General features: G+C 46.8%; 1 long non-coding RNA gene across 1 annotated transcript; it reads right to left on the bottom strand.

Annotated features, from left to right (window-relative positions):
- Positions 1-13,927: 13,927 nt before the first annotated feature.
- LOC135530399 (uncharacterized) lies at positions 13,928-18,614 on the bottom strand. Its single transcript, XR_010453837.1, has 4 exons — positions 18,523-18,614; positions 18,292-18,362; positions 16,259-16,351; positions 13,928-14,725 (listed from the first exon to the last, which is right to left on the bottom strand). It is a non-coding gene; the product is annotated as an uncharacterized LOC135530399 (long non-coding RNA).
- Between the last annotated feature and the right edge of the window lie 2,186 nt (positions 18,615-20,800).

Genomic DNA, 20,800 nt, shown 5'->3' with positions numbered 1-20,800 from the left:
TACTGAACCTACCTACTGTACCTGTTTACCTACCTACTGTACCTACCTACTGACCTACTGTACCTACCTACTGAACCTGTTAACTGTACCTACTGTACCTACCTACTGAACCTGTTTACTGTACCTACCTACTGAACCTGTTTACTGTACCTACCTACTGAACCTACCTACCGAGCCTGTTTACTGTACCTACCTACTGAACCTACCTACTGTACCTGTTTACTGAACCTACCTACTGAACCTGTTTACTGTACCTACCTACTGAACCTACCTACCGAGCCTGTTTACTGTACCTACCTACTGAACCTACCTACTGTACCTGTTTACTGTACCTACCTACTGAACCTGTTTACTGTACCTACCTACTGAACCTACCTACTGAACCTGTTTTCTGAACCTACCTACTGTACCTACCTACCTACTGTACCTACCTACTGAACCTGTTTACTGAACCTACCTACTGAACCTGTTTACTGTACCTACCTACTGAACCTGTTTACTGTACCTACCTACTGAACCTGTTTACTGTACCTACCTACTGAACCTGTTTACTGTACCTACCTACTGTACCTACCTACCTACTGTACCTACCTACTGTACCTACCTACTGTACCTACCTACTGAACCTGTTTACTGTACCTACCTACTGAACCTACCTACTGAACCTGTTTTCTGAACCTACCTACTGAACCTGTTTACTGTACCTACCTACTGAACCTGTTTACTGTACCTACCTACTGAACCTGTTTACTGTACCTACCTACTGAACCTGTTTACTGTACCTACTGACTGAACCTGTTACTGTACCTACCTACTGAACCTACCTACTGTACCTACCTACTGAACCTACCTACTGTACCTACCTACTGAACCTGTTTACTGTACCTACCTACTGAACCTACCTACTGAACCTGTTTTCTGAACCTACCTACTGTACCTACCTACCTACTGTACCTACCTACTGAACCTGTTTACTGAACCTACCTACTGAACCTGTTTACTGTACCTACCTACTGAACCTGTTTACTGTACCTACCTACTGAACCTGTTTACTGTACCTACCTACTGAACCTGTTTACTGTACCTACCTACTGAACCTGTTACTGTACCTACCTACTGAACCTACCTACTGTACCTACCTACTGAACCTACCTACTGTACCTACCTACTGAACCTGTTTACTGTACCTACCTACTGAACCTACCTACTGAACCTGTTTTCTGAACCTACCTACTGTACCTACCTACCTACTGTACCTACCTACTGAACCTGTTTACTGAACCTACCTACTGAACCTGTTTACTGTACCTACCTACTGACCCTGTTTACTGTACCTACCTACTGAACCTACCTACCTACTGTACCTACCTACTGAACCTGTTTACTGAACCTACCTACTGAACCTGTTTACTGTACCTATCTACTGAACCTACCTACTGACCCTGTTTACTGTACCTACCTACTGAACCTACCTACCTACTGTACCTACCTACTGAACCTACCTACCTACTGAACCTACCTACTGTACCTGTTTACTGTACCTACCTACTGAACCTACCTACTGAACCTGTTTTCTGAACCTACCTACTGTACCTACCTACCTACTGTACCTACTGACTGAACCTGTTACTGTACCTACCTACTGAACCTACCTACTGTACCTACCTACTGAACCTACCTACTGTACCTACCTACTGAACCTACCTACTGTACCTACCTACCTACTGTACCTGTTTACTGTACCTACCTACTGAACCTACCTACTGAACCTGTTTTCTGAACCTACCTACTGTACCTACCTACCTACTGTACCTACCTACTGAACCTGTTTACTGTACCTACCTACTGAACCTACCTACTGTACCTACCTACCTACTGTACCTACCTACTGTACCTGTTTACTGTACCTACCTACTGAACCTACCTACTGAACCTGTTTTCTGAACCTACCTACTGTACCTACCTACCTACTGTACCTACCTACCTACTGTACCTACCGACTGAACCTGTTACTGTACCTACCTACTGAACCTACCTACTGAACCTACCTACCTACGGAACCTACCTACTGTACCTACCTACTGTACCTACCTACTGAACCTGTTTACTGTACCTACCTACTGAACCTACCTACTGTACCTGTTTTCTGTACCTACCTACTGAACCTACCTACTGAACCTGTTTACTGAACCTACCTACTGAACCTACCTACTGTACCTACCTACTGTACCTGTTTTCTGTACCTACCTACTGAACCTGTTTACTGTACCTACCTACTGTACCTACCTACTGTACCTACCTACTGAACCTACCTACTGTACCTACCTACTGAACCTACCTACTGTACCTACCTCTGCAAGAAATTGTGAGAGAAATAAGCTTTTTGTAAGTCTGGTCTTTAATTTCAGCTCATGAAACGAGCACTTTACGTTTATATGCCAACAGGTGTGTTCCCATAAGTGTGTGTGTGTGTGTGTGTGTGTGTGTGTGTGTGTGTGTGTGTGTGTGTGTGGTGTGTGTGTGCGTACATGTGCCCGTGTGTGTGTGTGTGTGTGTGTGTGTGTGTCTGTTCCCCAGAGGGCCTTGGCTTCCTGCCAGCTGGTCAGAAAACACTTTCACTTTCGCTTTTGCTCTCTTTTCTCTGAAATCATGTGATTTTTCAGCACTGTGTGTGTGTGTGTGTGTGTGTGTGTGTGTGTGTGTGTGTGTGTGTGTGTGTGTGTGTGTGGATAACATATGTTATGAAGATAGGGATATGAGAGGGTGACTATGGGTCTGATAAACAGACTCAGCTCATTCAGACAGACAGACAGACAGACAGACAGACAGACAGACAGACAGACAGACAGACAGACAGACAGACAGACAGACACCTGAACACTGTATAAATCAAATCAAATTTATTTATGTAGCCCTTCATACATCAGCTGATATCTCAAAGTGCTGTACAGAAACCCAGCCTAAAACCCTAACAGCAAGCAATGCAGGTGTAGAAGCACGGTGGTTAGGAAAAACTCCCTAGAAAGGCCAAAACCTAGGAAGAAACCTAGAGAGGAACCAGGCTATGTGGGGTGGCCAGTCCTCTTCTGGCTGTGCCAGGTAGAGATTATAACAGAACATGGCCAAGATGTTCAAATGTTCATAAATGACCAGCATGGTCGAATAATAATAAGGCAGAACAGTTGAAACTGGAGCAGCAGCACGGCCAGGTGGACTGGGGACAGCAAGGAGTCATCATGTCAGGTAGTCCTAGGGCATGGTCCTATGGCTCAGGTCCTCCGAGAGAGAGAAAGAAAGAGAATTAGAGAGAGCATATGTGGGGTGGCCAGTCCTCTTCCGGCTGTGCCGGGTGGAGATTATAACAGAACATGGCCAAGATGTTCAAATGTTCATAAATGACCAGCATGGTCGAATAATAATAAGGTAGAACAGTTGAAACTGGAGCAGCAGCACGGCCAGGTGGACTGGGGACAGCAAGGAGTCATCATGTCAGGTAGTCCTGGGGCATGGTCCTAGGGCTCAGGTCCTCCGAGAGAGAGAAGGAGAGAATTAGAGAACGCACACGTAGATTCACACAGGACACCGAATTGGACAGGAGAAGTACTCCAGATATAACAAACTGACCCCAGCCCCCCGACACATAAACTACTGCAGCATAAATACTGAAGGCTGAGACAGGAGGGGTCAGGAGACACTGTGGCCCCACCCGAGGACACCCCGGACAGGGCCAAACAGGAAGGATATAACCCCACCCACTTTGCCAAAGCACAGCCCCCACACCACTAGAGGGATATCTTCAACCACCAACCTACCATCCTGAGACAAAGCTGAGTATAGCCCGCAAAGATCTCTGCCATGGCACAACCCAAGGGGGGTGCCAACCCAGACAGGATGACCACATCAGTGAATCAACCCACTCAGGTGACGCACCCCCTCCAGGGACGGCATGAGAGAGCCCCAGTAAGCCAGTGACTCAGCCCCTGTAATAGGGTAGAGGCAGAGAATCCCAGTGGAAAGAGGGGAACCGGCCAGGCAGAGACAGCAAGGGTGGTTTGTTGCTCCAGAGCCTTTCCGTTCACCTTCCCACTCCTGGGCCAGACTACACTCAATCATATGACCCACTGAAGAGATGAGTCTTCAGTAAAGACTTAAAGGTTGAGACCGAGTTTGCGTCTCTGACATGGGTAGGCAGACCATTCCAAAAAAATGGAGCTCTATAGGAGAAAGCCCTGCCTCCAGCTGTTTGCATAGAAATTCTAGGGACAATTAGGAGGCCTGCGTCTTGTGACCGTAGCGTACGTGTAGGTATGTACGGCAGGACCAAATCAGAGAGATAGGTAGGAGCAAGCCCATGTAATGCTTTGTAGGTTAGCAGTCAAACCTTGAAATCCGCCCTTGCTTTGACAGGAAGCCAGTGTAGGGAGGCTAGCACTTGAGTAATATGATCAAATTTTTTGGTTCTAGTCAGGATTCTAGCAGCCGTATTTAGCACTAACTGAAGTTTATTTAGTGCTTTATCCGGGTAGCCGGAAAGTAGAGCATTGCAGTAGTCTAACCTAGAAGTGACAAAAGCATGGATTAATTTTTCTGCATCATTTTTGGACAGAAAGTTTCTGATTTTTGCAATGTTACGTAGATGGAAAAAAGCTTCAGAGCTCGGGTATTTTCTGTGTACCAGGGAGCTAGTTTCTTATGAGAAATGTTTTTAGTTTTTAGGGGTGCAACTGCATCTAGGGTATTGCGCAAGGTTAAATTGAGTTCCTCAGTTAGGTGGTTAACTGATTTTTGTCCTCTGGTGTCATTGGGTAGACAGAGGGAATCTGGAAGGACATCAAGGAATCTTTGTGTTGTCTGTGAATTTATAGCACGACTTTTGATGTTCCTTGGTTGGGGTCTGAGCAGATTATTTGTTGCAATTGCAAACGTAATAAAATGGTGGTCCGATAGTCCAGGATTATGAGGAAAAACATTAAGATCCACAACATTTATTCCATGGGACAAAACTAGGTCCAGACAGTGAGTGGGTCCAGAGACATGTTGGACAAAACCCACTGAGTCGATGATGGCTCCGAAAGCCTTTTGGAGTGGGTCTGTGGACTTTTCCATGTGGATATTAAAGTCACCAAAGATTAGAATATTATCTGCTATGACTACAAGGTCCGATAGGAATTCAGGGAACTCAGTGAGGAACGCTGTATATGGCCCAGGAGGCCTGTAAACAGTAGCTATAAAAAGTGATTGAGTAGGCTGCATAGATTTCATGACTAGAAGCTCAAAAGACGAAAACGTCATTTTTTTTGTGTAAATTGAAATTTGCTATCGTAAATGTTAGCAACACCTCCGCCTTTGCGGGATGCACGGGGGATATGGTCACTAGTGTAGCCAGGAGGTGAGGCCTCATTTAACACAGTAAATTCATCAGGCTTAAGCCATGTTTCAGTCAGGCCAATCACATCAAGATTATGATCAGTGATTAGTTGATTGACTATAATTGCCTTTGAAGTAAGGGATCTAACATTAAGTAGCCCTATTTTGAGATGTGAGGTATCATGATCTCTTTCAATAATGACAGGAATGGAGGTGGTCTTTGTCCTAGTGAGATTGCTAAGGCGAACACCGCCATGTTTAGTTTTGCCCAACCTAGGTCGAGGCACAGACACGGTCTCAATGGTGATAGCTGAGCTGACTACACTGACTGTGCTAGTGGCAGACTCCACTAAGCTGACAGGCTGGCTAACAGCCTGCTGCCTGGCCTGCACCCTATTTCATTGTGGAGTTAGAGGAGTTAGAGCCCTGTCTATGTTGGTAGATAAGATGAGAGCACCCCTCCAGCTTGGATGGAGTCCGTCACTCCTCAGCAGGTCAGGCTTGGTCCTGTTTGTGGGTGAGTCCCAGAAAGAGGGCCAATTATCTACAAATTCTAACTTTTGGGAGGGGCAGAAAACAGTTTTCAACCAGCCATTGAGTTGTGAGACTCTGCTGTAGAGCTCATCACTTCCCCTAACTGGGAGGGGGCCAGAGACAATTACTCGATGCCGACACATCTTTCTAGCTGATTTACACGCAGAAGCTATGTTGCGCTTCGTGATCTCTGACGGTTTCATCCTAACATCGTTGGTGCCGACGTGGATAACAATATCTCTATACTCTCTACACTCGCCAGTTTTAGCTTTAGCCAGCACCATCTTCAGATTAGCCTTAACGTCGGTAGCCCTGCCCCCGGTAAACAGTGTATGATCGCTGGATGATTCGTTTTAAGTCTAATACTGCGGGTAACGGAGTCGCCAATGACTAGAGTTTTCAATTTGTCAGAGCTAATGGTGGGAAGCTTCGGCGTCTCAGACCCCGTAACGGAGGAGTAGAGACCAGAGAAAACTCGGCCTCTGACTCCGGCTCGCTTAATGGGGAAAACCGGTTGAAAGTTTCTGTCGGCTGAATGAGCGACACCGGTTGAGCGTTCCTACAGCATTTCCTTCCAGAAACCGTGAGAAAGTTGTCCGGCTGCGGGGACTGTGCCAGGGGATTTATACTACTATCTGTACTTACTGGTGGCACAGACACATATAACACACTATTACAAACATACATAATACACTAGCATAATGACCCAATAAATACTCAATCTAAAAAAAAATATTGATTCTTCATCTACTATAGTCCCACAACATTTCTATATTTTCTCGTTTGCTTAGTTCATTTATTCCATTTCTTTATTGATCTAAATCTAAATGTTATTTTTGCCAATTTCTTTTTTCTGTCTGGACAACGCATAGATGGTGGACAATCTATTCCTCGTACTGGATAACACAGATGGTGGACAATCTATTCCTAGTACTGGATAACCCATATATGGTGGACAATCTATTCCTCGTACTGGATAACACATAGATGGTGGACAATCTATTCCTAGTACTGGACAACACATAGATGGTGGACAATCTATTCCTAGTACTGGATAACCCATAGATGGTGGACAATCTATTCCTTGTACTGGATAACCCATAGATGGTGGACAATCTATTCCTAGTACTGGATAACACATAGATGGTGGACAATCTATTCCTAGTACTGGATAACCCATAGATGGTGGACAATCTATTCCTCGTACTGGATAACACATAGATGGTGGACAATCTATTCCTAGTACTGGATAACCCATATATGGTGGACAATCTATTCCTCGTACTGGATAACACATAGATGGTGGACAATCTATTCCTAGTACTGGACAACACATAGATGGTGGACAATCTATTCCTAGTACTGGATAACCCATAGATGGTGGACAATCTATTCCTTGTACTGGATAACCCATCGATGGTGGACAATCTATTCCTAGTACTGGATAACACATAGATGGTGGACAATTTATTCCTAGTACTGGATAACCCATAGATGGTGGACAATCTATTCCTAGTACTGGATAACACATAGATGGTGGACAATCTATTCCTAGTACTGGATAACACATAGATGGTGGACAATCTATTCCTAGTACTGGATAACACATAGATGGTGGACAATCTATTCCTAGTACTGGATAACACATAGATGGTGGACAATCTATTCCTCGTGTTTACGGAATGTCTGTCTCTCACCAACTGAATACCGTTGTGAATAGAACTTGGCCGTTTTAAATGATGTATATTATGAAAAATGATAAGCATGTTTTTTTTCAATTACCTTGTTGATTGATGACCAACCAAGAACACTGCGCATGACTGCAACAGGAGAACCATATCTCCACCTTAAAACAACCCATGACTGCAACAGGAGAACCATATCTCCGCCTTAAAACAACCCATGACTGCAACAGGAGAACCATATCTCCGCCTTAAAACAACCCATGACTGCAACAGGAGAACCATATCTCCGCCTTAAAACAACCCATGACTGCAACAGGAGAACCATATCTCCGCCTTAAAACAACCCATGACTGCAACAGGAGAACCATATCTCCGCCTTAAAACAATCCATGACTGCAACAGTAGAACCATATCTCCGCCTTAAAACAATCCATGACTGCAACAGTAGAACCATATCTCCACCTTAAAACAACCCATGACTGCAACAGGAGAACCATATCTCCACCTTAAAACAACCCATGACTGCAACAGTAGAACCATATCTCCACCTTAAAACAACCCATGACTGCAACAGGAGAACCATATCTCCACCTTAAAACAACCCATGACTGCAACAGTAGAACCATATCTCCACCTTAAAACAATCCATGACTGCAACAGTAGAACCATATCTCCACCTTAAATCAATCCATGACTGCAACAGGAGAACCACATCTCCGCCTTAAAACAACCCATGACTGCAACAGTAGAACCATATCTCCGCCTTAAAACAACCCATGACTGCAACAGGAGAACCATATCTCCACCTTTAAACAACCCATGACTGCAACAGGAGAACCATATCGCCACCTTAAAACAACCCATGACTGCAACAGAAGAACCATATCTCCACCTTAAAACAACCCATGACTGCAACAGTAGAACCATATCTCCACCTTTAAACAACCCATGACTGCAACAGGAGAACCATATCTCCGCCTTAAAACAACCCATGACTGCAACAGGAGAACCATATCTCCGCCTTAAAACAACCCATGACTGCAACAGGAGAACCATATCTCCACCTTAAAACAACCCATGACTGCAACAGGAGAACCATATCTCCACCTTAAAACAACCCATGACTGCAACAGGAGAACCATATCTCCGCCTTAAAACAACCCATGACTGCAACAGGAGAACCATATCTCCACCTTAAAACAATCCTCGCTGCTTTATTCTGTGCATTCTGCAGCCTCCTAACTTCACTTGATGATGCATTCTATAGATGATCATGTTAATTAATTTTAACTGAAGAGGTTAATGTATATTTAAGTTATATTTACTTTGAACTTGTTCATTAAAGTCAAGAGAATTTTCCATTAAAGAATTGTACCGTTAACATGACATTTAGACTGTAAAAGATGGCCTTTAGCACATTTCTTATAGAGGGGATCAGATAGTGAATTCCACTGTATGCAGACTGATGCATGGGGGGGTGAATGGGGGGTGAACGGGTCGATTGGGATGTGGGGGGGTGAATGGGTCGATTGGGTTGTGGGGGGGGTGAATGGGTCGATTGGGATGTGGGGGGGTGAATGGGTTGATTGGGTTGTGGGGGGTGAATGGGTCGATTGGGTTGTGGGGGGGGTGAATGGGGGTGAATGGGTCGATTGGGTTGTGGGGGGTGAATGGGTCGATTGGGTTGTGGGGGGGTGAATGGGTCGATTGGGTTGTGGGGGGTGAATGGGTCGATTGGGTTGTGGGGGGGTGAATGGGTCGATTGGGTTGTAGGGGGGTTGAATGGGTCGATTGGGTTGTGGGGGGGTGAATGGGTTGATTGGATTGTAGGGGTTGAATGGGTCGATTGGGTTGTGGGGGGTGAATGGGTCGATTGGGTTGTGGGGGGGGGTGAATGGGTCGATTGGGTTGTGGGGGGGGTGAACGGGTCGATTGGGTTGTAGGGGGGTGAATGGGTCGATTGGATTGTAGGGGGGTGAATGGGTTGATTGGGTTGTAGGGGGGTGAATGGGTCGATTGGGTTGTAGGGGGGTGAATGGGTCGATTGGGTTGTAGGGGGTGAATGGGTCGATTGGGTTGTAGGGGGTGAATGGGTCGATTGGGTTGTAGGGGGGTGAATGGGTCGATTGGATTGTAGGGGGGTGAATGGGTTGATTGGGTTGTAGGGGGGTGAATGGGTCGATTGGGTTGTAGGGGGGTGAATGGGTCGATTGGATTGTAGGGGGTGAATGGGTTGATTGGGTTGTAGGGGGGGTGAATGGGTTGATTGGGTTGTGGGGGGGGGTGAATGGGTCGATTGGGTTGTAGGGGGGTGAATGGGTCGATTGGGTTGTAGGGGGGTGAATGGGTCGATTGGGTTGTAGGGGGGTGAATGGGTCGATTGGGTTGTGGGGGTGAATGGGTCGATTGGGTTGTGGGGGTGAATGGGTCGATTGGGTTGTAGGGGGTGAATGGGTCGATTGGGTTGTGGGGGTGGGTGAATGGGTCGATTGGGTTGTGGGGGTGGGTGAATGGGTTGATTGGATTGTAGGGGGGTGAATGGGTCGATTGGGTTGTGGGGGGTGAATGGGTTGATTGGATTGTAGGGGGGTGAATGGGTCGATTGGGTTGTGGGGGGGTGAATGGGTCGATTGGGTTGTAGGGGGATGAATGGGTCATTTGGGTTGTGGGGGGGTGAATGGGGGTGAATGGGTCGATTGGGTTGTGGGGGGGTGAATGGGTCGATTGGGTTGTGGGGGTGGGTGAATGGGTTGATTGGATTGTAGGGGGGTGAATGGGTCGATTGGGTTGTGGGGGGGTGAATGGGTTGATTGGATTGTAGGGGGGGGTGAATGTGTCGATTGGATTGTAGGGGGGTGAATTGGTCGATTGGGTTGTAGGGGGGTGAATGGGGGTGAATGTGTCGATTTGGTTGTGGGGGGGTGAATGGGGGTGAATGGGTCGATTGGGTTGTAGGGGGGTGAATGGGTCGATTGGGTTGTGGGGGTGAATGTGTCGATTGGATTGTAGGGGGTGAATTGGTCGATTGGGTTGTGGGGGTGAATGGGTCGATTGGGTTGTGGGGGTGGGGGGTGAATGGGTTGTGGGGGGTGAATGGGGGTGAATGTGTCGATTGGGTTGTCGGGGGGTGAATGGGTCGATTGGGTTGTGGGGGGGTGAATGGGTCGATTGGGTTGTGGGGGGGGTGAATGGGTCGATTGGGTTGTAGGGGGGTGAATGGGTCGATTGGATTGTAGGGGGTGAATGGGTCGATTGGGTTGTGGGGGGTGAATGGGTCGATTGGGTTGTAGGGGGGTGAATGGGTCGATTGGGTTGTGGGGGGTGAATGGGTTGATTGGATTGTGGGGGGGTGAATGGGTCGATTGGATTGTAGGGGGGTGAATGGGTCGATTGGGTTGTGGGGGGTGAATGGGTCGATTGGGTTGTGGGGGGGGTGAATGGGTCGATTGGATTGTAGGGGGGGGTGAATGGGTCGATTGGGTTGTGGGGGGTGAATGGGTCGATTGGGTTGTGGGGGGGTGAATGGGTCGATTGGGTTGTGGGGGTGAATGGGTCGATTGGGTTGTAGGGGGTGAATGGGTCGATTGGATTGTGGGGGGGTGAATGGGTCGATTGGATTGTAGGGGGTGAATGGGTCGATTGGGTTGTGGGGGGGTGAATGGGTCGATTGGATTGTAGGGGGGTGAATGGGTCGATTGGGTTGTGGGGGTGGGTGAATGGGTCGATTGGATTGTAGGGGGGTGAATGGGTCGATTGGGTTGTAGGGGGGTGAATGGGTCGATTGGGTTGTGGGGGGGGTGAATGGGTCGATTGGATTGTAGGGGGGTGAATGGGTCGATTGGGTTGTGGGGGTGGGTGAATGGGTCGATTGGGTTGTGGGGGTGAATGGGTCGATTGGGTTGTGGGGGGTGAATGGGTCGATTGGGTTGTAGGGGGGTGAATGGGTCGATTGGATTGTGGGGGTGAATGGGTCGATTGGGTTGTGGGGGTGAATGGGTCGATTGGGTTGTAGGGGGTGAATGGGTCGATTGGGATGTGGGTGGGTGAATGGGTCGATTGGGTTGTGGGGGGTATATGGGTCGATTCGATTGTAGGGGGGGGGGTTGAATGGGTCAATTGGGTTGTGGGGTGGGTGAATGGGTCGATTGGGTTGTAGGGGGGGGGGTGAATGGGTCAATTGGGTTGTGGGGTGGGTGAATGGGTCGATTGGGTTGTAGGGGGGGGGGGGTGAATGGGTCGATTTGGTTGTGGGGGTGGGTGAATGGGTCGATTCATCCCCTCTCTCCTCATCCCCTTTCTCCTCATCCCCTCATCCCCTCTCTCCTCATCCCCTCTCTACTCATCCCCTCTCTACTCATCCCCTCATCCTCTCTCTCCTCATCCTCTCTCTCCTCATCCCCTCATCCCCTCTCTCCTCATCCCCTCTCTCCTCATCCCCTCTCTACTCATCCCCTCATCCTCTCTCCTCATCCCCTCTCTCCTCATCCTCTCTCTCCATCCCCTCTCCTCATCCCCTCTCTCATCCCCTCTCTCCTCATCCCCTCATCCTCTCTCTCCATCCCCTCTCTCCTCATCCCCTCTCTCCTCATCCTCTCTCTCCTCATCCCCTCTCTCCTCTCCCTGACTTCCTGGTCTGTAAGATAAGTAACTTTAATGTGTCAAGCAGATGACACGTTCTCTTTGCCATTTACGAAACGGAGCAACGTTTAAGACACGGACTTCATGTTGTAATGTTAACAACGTGCCAAAAAAAATAGTTAGAATGAATGCTTTCATTTTATTAGCTAAACTAAACTTGTTTAAAACAGCAACATTGTTGCGGAAAGCAGCCTTGTTTGCATAGCGATGATGAAAAGAACATCATTTCGGCTGCAGTGATCTCCAAGATTCCAATCATTAGGTCATCACACCGTTGATATAGCAACGGACGCTAACAGTTCATAGAATCCCATTGTGACATAGAGGGGGACGCTATTTGGCCGGGGGACATTATTTGGCATGACAGGCCCTTGTTTCCATAGAGACCGTATATAACTACCAAGGTAGACTACCTACAGTAGGCTGTATAAGGGCCCTTGGACAATATGGACAATATACCAAAGACCGATCTTAAGCACAGCCCTTAGCCGTGGTATATTGGTCATATACCAAAGACTGATCTTAAGCACGACACAACGCGGAGTGCCTGGTCACAGCCCTTAGCCGTGGTATATTGGTCATATACCAAAGACTGATCTTAAGCACGACACAACGCGGAGTGCCTGGTCACAGCCCTTAGCCGTGGTATATTGGTCATATACCAAAGACTGATCTTAAGCACGACACAACGCGGAGTGCCTGGTCACAGCCCTTAGCCGTGGTATATTGGTCATATACCAAAGACTGATCTTAAGCACGACACAACGCGGAGTGCCTGGTCACAGCCCTTAGCCGTGGTATATTGGTCATATACCGCAAACCCCCGAGGAGCCTTGTTGCTATCATAAACTGGTCACCAATGTAATTAGAGCAGTAAAAAAATCAACTGTTTTGTCATACCTGTGGTATACGGGCTGATATAGCATGGCTTTCAGCCAATCAGCATTCAGGGCTCGAACCACCCAGTTTATAATCTATCTCAAGGCCATCAGACTGTTAAACAGCCACCACTAACATTGAGTGGCTGCTGCCTAGACACTGACACTGACTCAACTCCAGCCACTTTTAATAATGGGAATTGATGGGAAATGTTGTTAATATATCACTAGCCACTTTAAACACTGCTACCTTATATAATGTTACTTACCCTACATTATTCATCTCATATGCATACGTATATACTGTACTCTATATCATCGACTGCATCCTTATGTAACACATGTATCACTAGCCACTTTAACTATGCCACTTTGTTTACATACTCATCTCACATGTATATACTGTACTCGATACCATCTACTGTATCTTGCCTATGCCGCTCTGTATCATCACTCATTCATATATCCTTATGTACATATTCTTTATCCCCTTACACTGTGTATAAGACAGTAGATTAGGAATTGTTAGTTAGATTACTTGTTGGTTATTACTGCATTGTCGGAACTAGAAGCACAAGCATTTCGCTACACTCGCATTAACATCTGCTAACCATGTGTATGTGACAAATAAAATTTGATTTGATTGATTTGTTTTTTTTTTAGTACATTCTCTCTCACCTCAGCGCCACCCGGTGGCCAGACATACACACTGCAGCCTGGAGCTCCCGCCAGTATGTTGTCATAGTTACTGGTTAGTCTGAATACCAGGATGGATTCTGCTCTGTTCTATTCTGGGTTAGAGATTAAACCAAGACGACACAGGGACATCGTGACTGGATTAAACTTTATTTATTAACAGTTACATACAGAGAGAGGAAGAGAGAGGAAGAGAGAGGGGAAGAGAGGGGAAGAGAGGGGAAGAGAGGGGAAGAGAGGGGAAGAGAGGGGAAGAGAGGGGAAGAGAGGGGAAGAGAGGGGAAGAGAGGGGAAGAGAGGGAGAAGAAGAGAGAGAGAGGGAGAGAGAGAGAGGGAGAGAGAGAGAGGGAGAGAGGGAGGGAGCAGAAGAGGGAGATGGAGAGAGAGGGAGAGAGAAAGGAAGAGAGGGAGCAGAAGAGAGGGGAAGAGAGAGAGAGCGAGAGGGAGAGAGAGAGAGGGAGAGAGAGAGAGGAGAGAGAGAGAGGGAGAGAGAGAGAGGGAGAGCAGGGGTGGGATAGAGAGAGAGAGGGAGCAGACGAGAGGGAGAGGGAGGGAGGGGGAGGGAGGGAGCAGACGAGAGGGAGAGGGAGGGAGGGGAGGGGTGGGATAGAGAGAGAGAGGGAGCAGAAGAGAGGGAGAGGGAGAGCAGAAGAGAGGGAGAGGGAGAGAGGGAGCAGAAGAGAGGGAGAGGGAGAGAGGGAGCAGAAGAGAGGAGGAGCGCTGCTGTTATGAATCTCTGATTCGGTAGTATTGGAAATCAATGTGAATATCAGGCCAATAAAGCATTGGGACATTGATATTGAGAGGGGGTGTCAGTCTTTTCAGTCAGGCAGTGGGGCTGGCTACTCTTGGGTCCTCTTTACTCCGATGGCGTATCATATAGGCTGCTGCCGACAACGCTAAGACACCATAGGTAGCCAGGACAAACTAGAGAGAGAGAGAGGTTATGTTAGCAGTATAATACTGCTCTAGAGCAGCAGCTCATGTCTGTCTGTCTGTGTGTCTGTGTGTCTGTGTGTCTGTCTGTCTGTCTGTCTGTCTGTCTGTCTGTCTGTCTGTCTGTGTCTGTCTGTCTGTCTGTCTGTGTGTCTGTCTGTCTGTCTGTCTGTCTGTCTGTGTCTGTCTGTCTGTCTGTGTGTGTCTGTGTCTGTGTGTGTCTCTGTGTCTGTCTGTGTCTGTCTGTGTGTGTCTGTGTGTGTCTGTCTGTGTCTATCTGGGTCTGTCTGTCTGTGTCTGTCTGTCTGTGTCTGTCTGTGTCTGTCTATCTGTGTGTGTCTGTGTCTATCTGTGTGTGTCTGTCTGTCTGTGTCTGTCTGTCTGTGTCTATCTGTCTGTGTCTGTCTGTCTGTGTCTGTCTGTCTGTGTCTGTCTGTCTGTGTCTGTCTGTCTGTGTGTGTCTGTCTGTCTGTGTCTGTCTGTCTGTGTCTGTCTGTGTCTGTCTGTCTGTGTCTGTCTGTGTGTGTGTGTCTGTCTGTGTGTGTCTGTGTGTGTGTGTATGTGTGTCTGTGTGTGTCTGTCTATCTGTGTGTCTCTATCTGTGTCTGTGTGTGTCTGTCTATCTGTGTGTGTGTGTGTGTGTGTCTGTGTGTGTCTGTCTATATGTGTCTGTCTGTGTCTGTCTATCTGTGTGTGTGTCTGTCTGTGTCTGTGTGTGTCTGTCTATCTGTGTGTGTGTGTGTGTCTGTCTGTGTGTGTCTGTCTATCTGTGTCTGTCTATCTGTGTGTGTGTGTCTGTGTGTGTCTGTCTATCTGTGTGTGTGTGTCTGTCTATCTGTGTGTGTGTGTGTCTGTGTGTGTCTGTCTATCTGTGTCTGTCTATCTGTGTGTGTGTGTCTCTGTCTATCTGTGTGTGTGTGTCTCTGTCTATCTGTGTGTGTGTGTGTCTCTGTCTATCTGTGTGTGTGTGTCTCTGTCTATCTGTGTGTGTGTGTCTCTGTCTATCTGTGTGTGTGTGTCTCTGTCTATCTGTGTGTGTGTCTGTCTATCTGTGTGTGTGTCTCTGTCTGTGTGTGTCTCTGTCTATCTGTGTGTGTGTCTGTCTGTCTGTGTGTGTGTCTCTGTCTGTCTGTGTGTGTGTCTGTCTGTCTGTGTGTGTGTCTCTGTCTATCTGTGTGTCTGTCTGTCTGTCTGTGTGTGTGTCTCTGTCTATCTGTGTGTCTGTCTGTCTATCTGTGTGTCTGTCTGTCTATCTGTGTCTGTCTATCTGTGTGTGTGTGTCTGTCTATCTGTGTGTGTGTCTGTCTATCTGTGTCTGTCTATCTGTGTGTGTCTATCTGTGTGTGTGTCTGTCTATCTGTGTCTGTCTATCTGTGTGTGTGTGTCTATCTGTGTCTGTCTATCAGTGTGTGTGTCTGTGTGTGTCTGTCTATCAGTGTGTGTGTCTGTGTGTGTCTGTCTATCTGTGTCTGTCTATCTGTGTGTGTCTGTCTATCTGTGTGTGTGTCTGTGTGTGTGTCTTACGTTGCGTCTCCCCTGTAGTGTGTAGCTGTTGAAATGTCTCCTCCATCCAGTCAGGTTAACAGTGGCTGGAGCCTCCATACCAAACAACTGTCTCTGTTACACACACACACACACACACACACACACACACACACACACACACACACACACACACACACACAGAGAGATGAGGACAATCTGAATGGACAATCTTGATGACATCACAGTGATTAGCTATGAGGGGATTCTATTAATCTGACCTGGTCGCCCGGGTAGGTGTGCTATTGGTTAGTGGTCGATGGTAGAGGTGTGGTATTGGTTAGTGGTCGATGACAGAGGTGTGGTATTGGTTAGTGGTCGATGACAGAGGTGTGGTATTGGTTAGTGGTCGATGACAGAGGTGTGCTATTGGTTAGTGGTCGATGACAGAGGTGTGCTATTGGTTAGTGGTCGATGACAGAGGTGTGGTATTGGTTAGTGGTCGATGACAGAGGTGTGGTATTGGTTAGTGGTCGATGACAGAGGTGTGGTATTGGTTAAGGGTCGATGACAGAGGTGTGGTATTGGTTAAGGGTCGATGGTAGAGGTGTGGTATTGGTTAGGGGTCGATGACAGAGGTGTGGTATTGGTTAGGGGTCGATGACAGAGGTGTGGTATTGGTTAGTGGTCGATGACAGAGGTGTGGTATTGGTTAGGGGTCGATGACAGAGGTGTGGTATTGGTTAGTGGTCGATGACAGAGGTGTGGTATTGGTTAGGGGTCGATGACAGAGGTGTGGTATTGGTTAGGGGTCGATGACAGAGGTGTGGTATTGGTTAGGGGTCGATGACAGAGGTGTGGTATTGGTTAAGGGTCGATGACAGAGGTGTGGTATTGGTTAGTGGTCGATGACAGAGGTGTGGTATTGGTTAAGGGTCGATGACAGAGGTGTGGTATTGGTTAGGGGTCGATGACAGAGGTGTGGTATTGGTTAAGGGTCGATGACAGAGGTGTGGTATTGGTTAAGGGTCGATGACAGAGGTGTGGTATTGGTTAAGGGTCGAGGGCAGAGGTGTGGTATTGGTTAAGGGTCGAGGGCAGAGGTGTGGTATTGGTTAAGGGTCGATGACAGAGGTGTGGTATTGGTTAGTGGTCGATGACAGAGGTGTGGTATTGGTTAAGGGTGTGGTATTGGTTAGTGGTCGATGACAGAGGTGTGGTATTGGTTAAGGGTCGAGGGCAGAGGTGTGGTATTGGTTAAGGGTCGATGACAGAGGTGTGGTATTGATTAGTGGTCGATGACAGAGGTGTGGTATTGGTTAGTGGTCGAGGTGTGGTATTGGTTAAGGGTCGAGTTTATATCTATATATTTATAACATTTAAAATGAGTTTATATCCCTGTTAGTGAGCATTTATCCCGAGACAAGATAATCCATCCACCTGACAGCTGTGGCAAATCAACAAGCTGATTAAACAGCACGATCATTACCCAGGTGCATCTGGTGCTGGGGACAACAAAAGACCACTCTAAAATGTACAGTTTTGCCACATGTAACGGACGTGTAACAGATGTGAAACGGCTAGCTTAGTTAGCGGTGGTGCGCGCTAAATAGCGTTTCAATTGGTGACGTCACTTGCTCTGAGACCTTGAAGTAGTTGTTTGCTCTGCAAGGGTTCGCGCCCGGGTATGGGCGAGGGGACGGTCTAAAGTTATACTGTTACACACACAACCAAACAGATGTCTCAAGTTGAAGGAGCGAGCAATTGGCACGACGACTACAGGAATGTCCACCAGAGCTGTAGCCAGAGAATGTGATGGTCATCATTGTTTACAATAAAGCGCATCCAATGTCGTTACAACCGGCCTCACAACCACGCAGGACATTGTGTAGAAGCTATTATATATATATTGATAATGATTATATTAATATATACATTGAAATTGTTGCTTTTATATTTTTTGTTCAATATATTTAGCCGTTTTATGACTTGGATGTAGAAGCTGTTCGTTCCAGACTTCGTGTGTGAGAGTAGAGAAGACAGTCTGGGGGGGGGGGGTCACTCGGTTTACCGACCTTCACCTCGGTGATCAGATGACCGAAGCTCGTGAGCGGGATCCGCGTCTTTACCGGGGAAGTTGACATGGCTGAGGAAACGGTTCACAACCAGATAACATTATTGGCTGAAGGTTAGGTTCATGTCGCGTTCACAAGCCTGCTACAACACATGCAAATAACCAACGGACGTTTCAAACCAGACAACAGTTAGAATACAATCAACACAGACTCAAACCACAATATACTCACCGTAACGGCTCGGTAAGGACACACCGCTATCCGAACACATAGTTTTCATATGGAACCTTTCTTCCGGTTTCATTTGATTGACAGTGGATGTACCCAGTCAGGTTTAATCATTCAAAATCCCATCCAATGACAGTTACACAAGCGGCAATATCGGATCCCAGCGTGTCTTCTCCTTAACAGCCAGCAGGTGGCGCCAGACGCTCAGTTGAACAGAAAGCCGACAATGCTGAGGATATTTAATTAGAAAGGCCTTTATTGGCGTGGAACACATGTTTACATTCCCAAAGCAAGTTAAATAAACAGACATTAACAGTAAACATTACACACCTACTGTATATAGACTGACTACTGTAATAGCCTCTATACTGTATATAGCCTCTCTACTGTATATAGCCTCTCTACTGTATAGAGCCTCTCTACTGTATATAGCCTCTCTACTGTTATAGCCTCTCTACTGTATATAGACTGACTACTGTAATAGCCTCTCTACTGTATAGAGCCTCCCTACTGTATATAGACTCACTACTGTAATAGCCTCTATACTGTATAGAGCCTCTATACTGTATATAGCCTCTATACTGTATATAGCCTCTCTACTGTATATAGCCTCTCTACTGTATATAGCCTCTCTACTGTATATAGCCTCTACTGTATATAACCTCTATAAGGTCTACTACACCTGTTGTATTCAGCATTTCACTGTAAGGTCTACTACACCTGTTGTATTCGGCATTTCACTGTAAGGTCTACTACACCTGTTGTATTCAGCATTTCACTGTGAGGTCTACTACACCTATTGTATTCAGCATTTCACTGTGAGGTCTACTACACCTGTTGTATTCAGCATTTCACTGTGAGGTCTACTACACCTGTTGTATTCAGCATTTCACTGTGAGGTCTACTACACCTGTTGCATTCAGCATTTCACTGTAAGGTCTACTACACCTGTTGTATTCAGCATTTCACTGTGAGGTCTACTACACCTATTGTATTCAGCATTTCACTGTGAGGTCTACTACACCTGTTGTATTCAGCATTTCACTGTAAGGTCTACTACACCTGTTGTATTCAGCATTTCACTGTGAGGTCTACTACACCTGTTGTATTCAGCATTTCACTGTAAGGTCTACTACACCTGTTGTATTCAGCATTTCACTGTAAGGTCTACTACACCTGTTGTATTCAGCATTTCACTGTAAGGTCTACTACACCTGTTGTATTCAGCATTTCACTGTGAGGTCTACTACACCTGTTGTATTCAGCATTTCACTGTGAGGTCTACTACACCTGTTGTATTCATAATTTCACTGTGAGGTCTACTGCACCTGTTGTATTCAGCATTTCACTGTGAGGTCTACTACACCTGTTATATTCAGCATTTCACTGTGAGGTCTACTACACCTGTTGTATTCATAATTTCACTGTAAGGTCTACTACACCTGTTATATTCAGCATTTCACTGTGAGGTCTACTACACCTATTGTATTCAGCATTTCACTGTGAGGTCTACTACACCTGTTGTATTCAGCATTTCACTGTGAGGTCTACTACACCTGTTGTAGTCAGCATTTCACTGTGAGGTCTACTACACCTGTTGTATTCATAATTTCACTGTGAGGTCTACTACACCTGTTGTAGTCAGCATTTCACTGTGAGGTCTACTACACCTGTTGTATTCAGCATTTCACTGTGAGGTCTACTACACCTGTTGTATTCAGCATTTCACTGTGAGGTCTACTACACCTATTGTATTCAGCATTTCACTGTGAGGTCTACTACACCTGTTGTATTCAGCATTTCACTGTAAGGTCTACTACACCTGTTGTATTCAGCATTTCACTGTAAGGTCTACTACACCTGTTGTGTTCGGCGCACCTGACAAATAAACTTTGATTTGACTCCCTTAGAGCTCTGTGACTTTACCCTCCTGTTCTACCAGGATCCACGTCACTCCCTTAGAGCTCTGTGACTTTACCCTCCTGTTCTACCAGGATCCACGTCACTCCCTTAGAGCTCTGTGACTTTACCCTCCTGTTCTACCAGGATCCACGTCACTCCCTTAGAGCTCTGTGACTTTACCCTCCTGTTCTACCAGGATCCACGTCACTCCCTTAGAGCTCTGTGACTTTACCCTCCTGTTCTACCAGGATCCACGTCACTCCCTTAGAGCTCTGTGACTTTACCCTCCTGTTCTACCAGGATCCACGTCACTCCCTTAGAGCTCTGTGACTTTACCCTCCTGTTCTACCAGGATCCACGTCACTCCCTTAGAGCTCTG

This window comes from Oncorhynchus masou, unplaced genomic scaffold (genome assembly GCF_036934945.1).
Source record: "Oncorhynchus masou masou isolate Uvic2021 unplaced genomic scaffold, UVic_Omas_1.1 unplaced_scaffold_1333, whole genome shotgun sequence".
In the NCBI taxonomy this organism is placed as follows: Eukaryota; Metazoa; Chordata; class Actinopteri; order Salmoniformes; family Salmonidae; genus Oncorhynchus; species Oncorhynchus masou.
The sequence above is the reverse complement of the archived record's forward strand: the minus strand, read 5'-3'. Positions and strand labels throughout refer to the sequence as shown.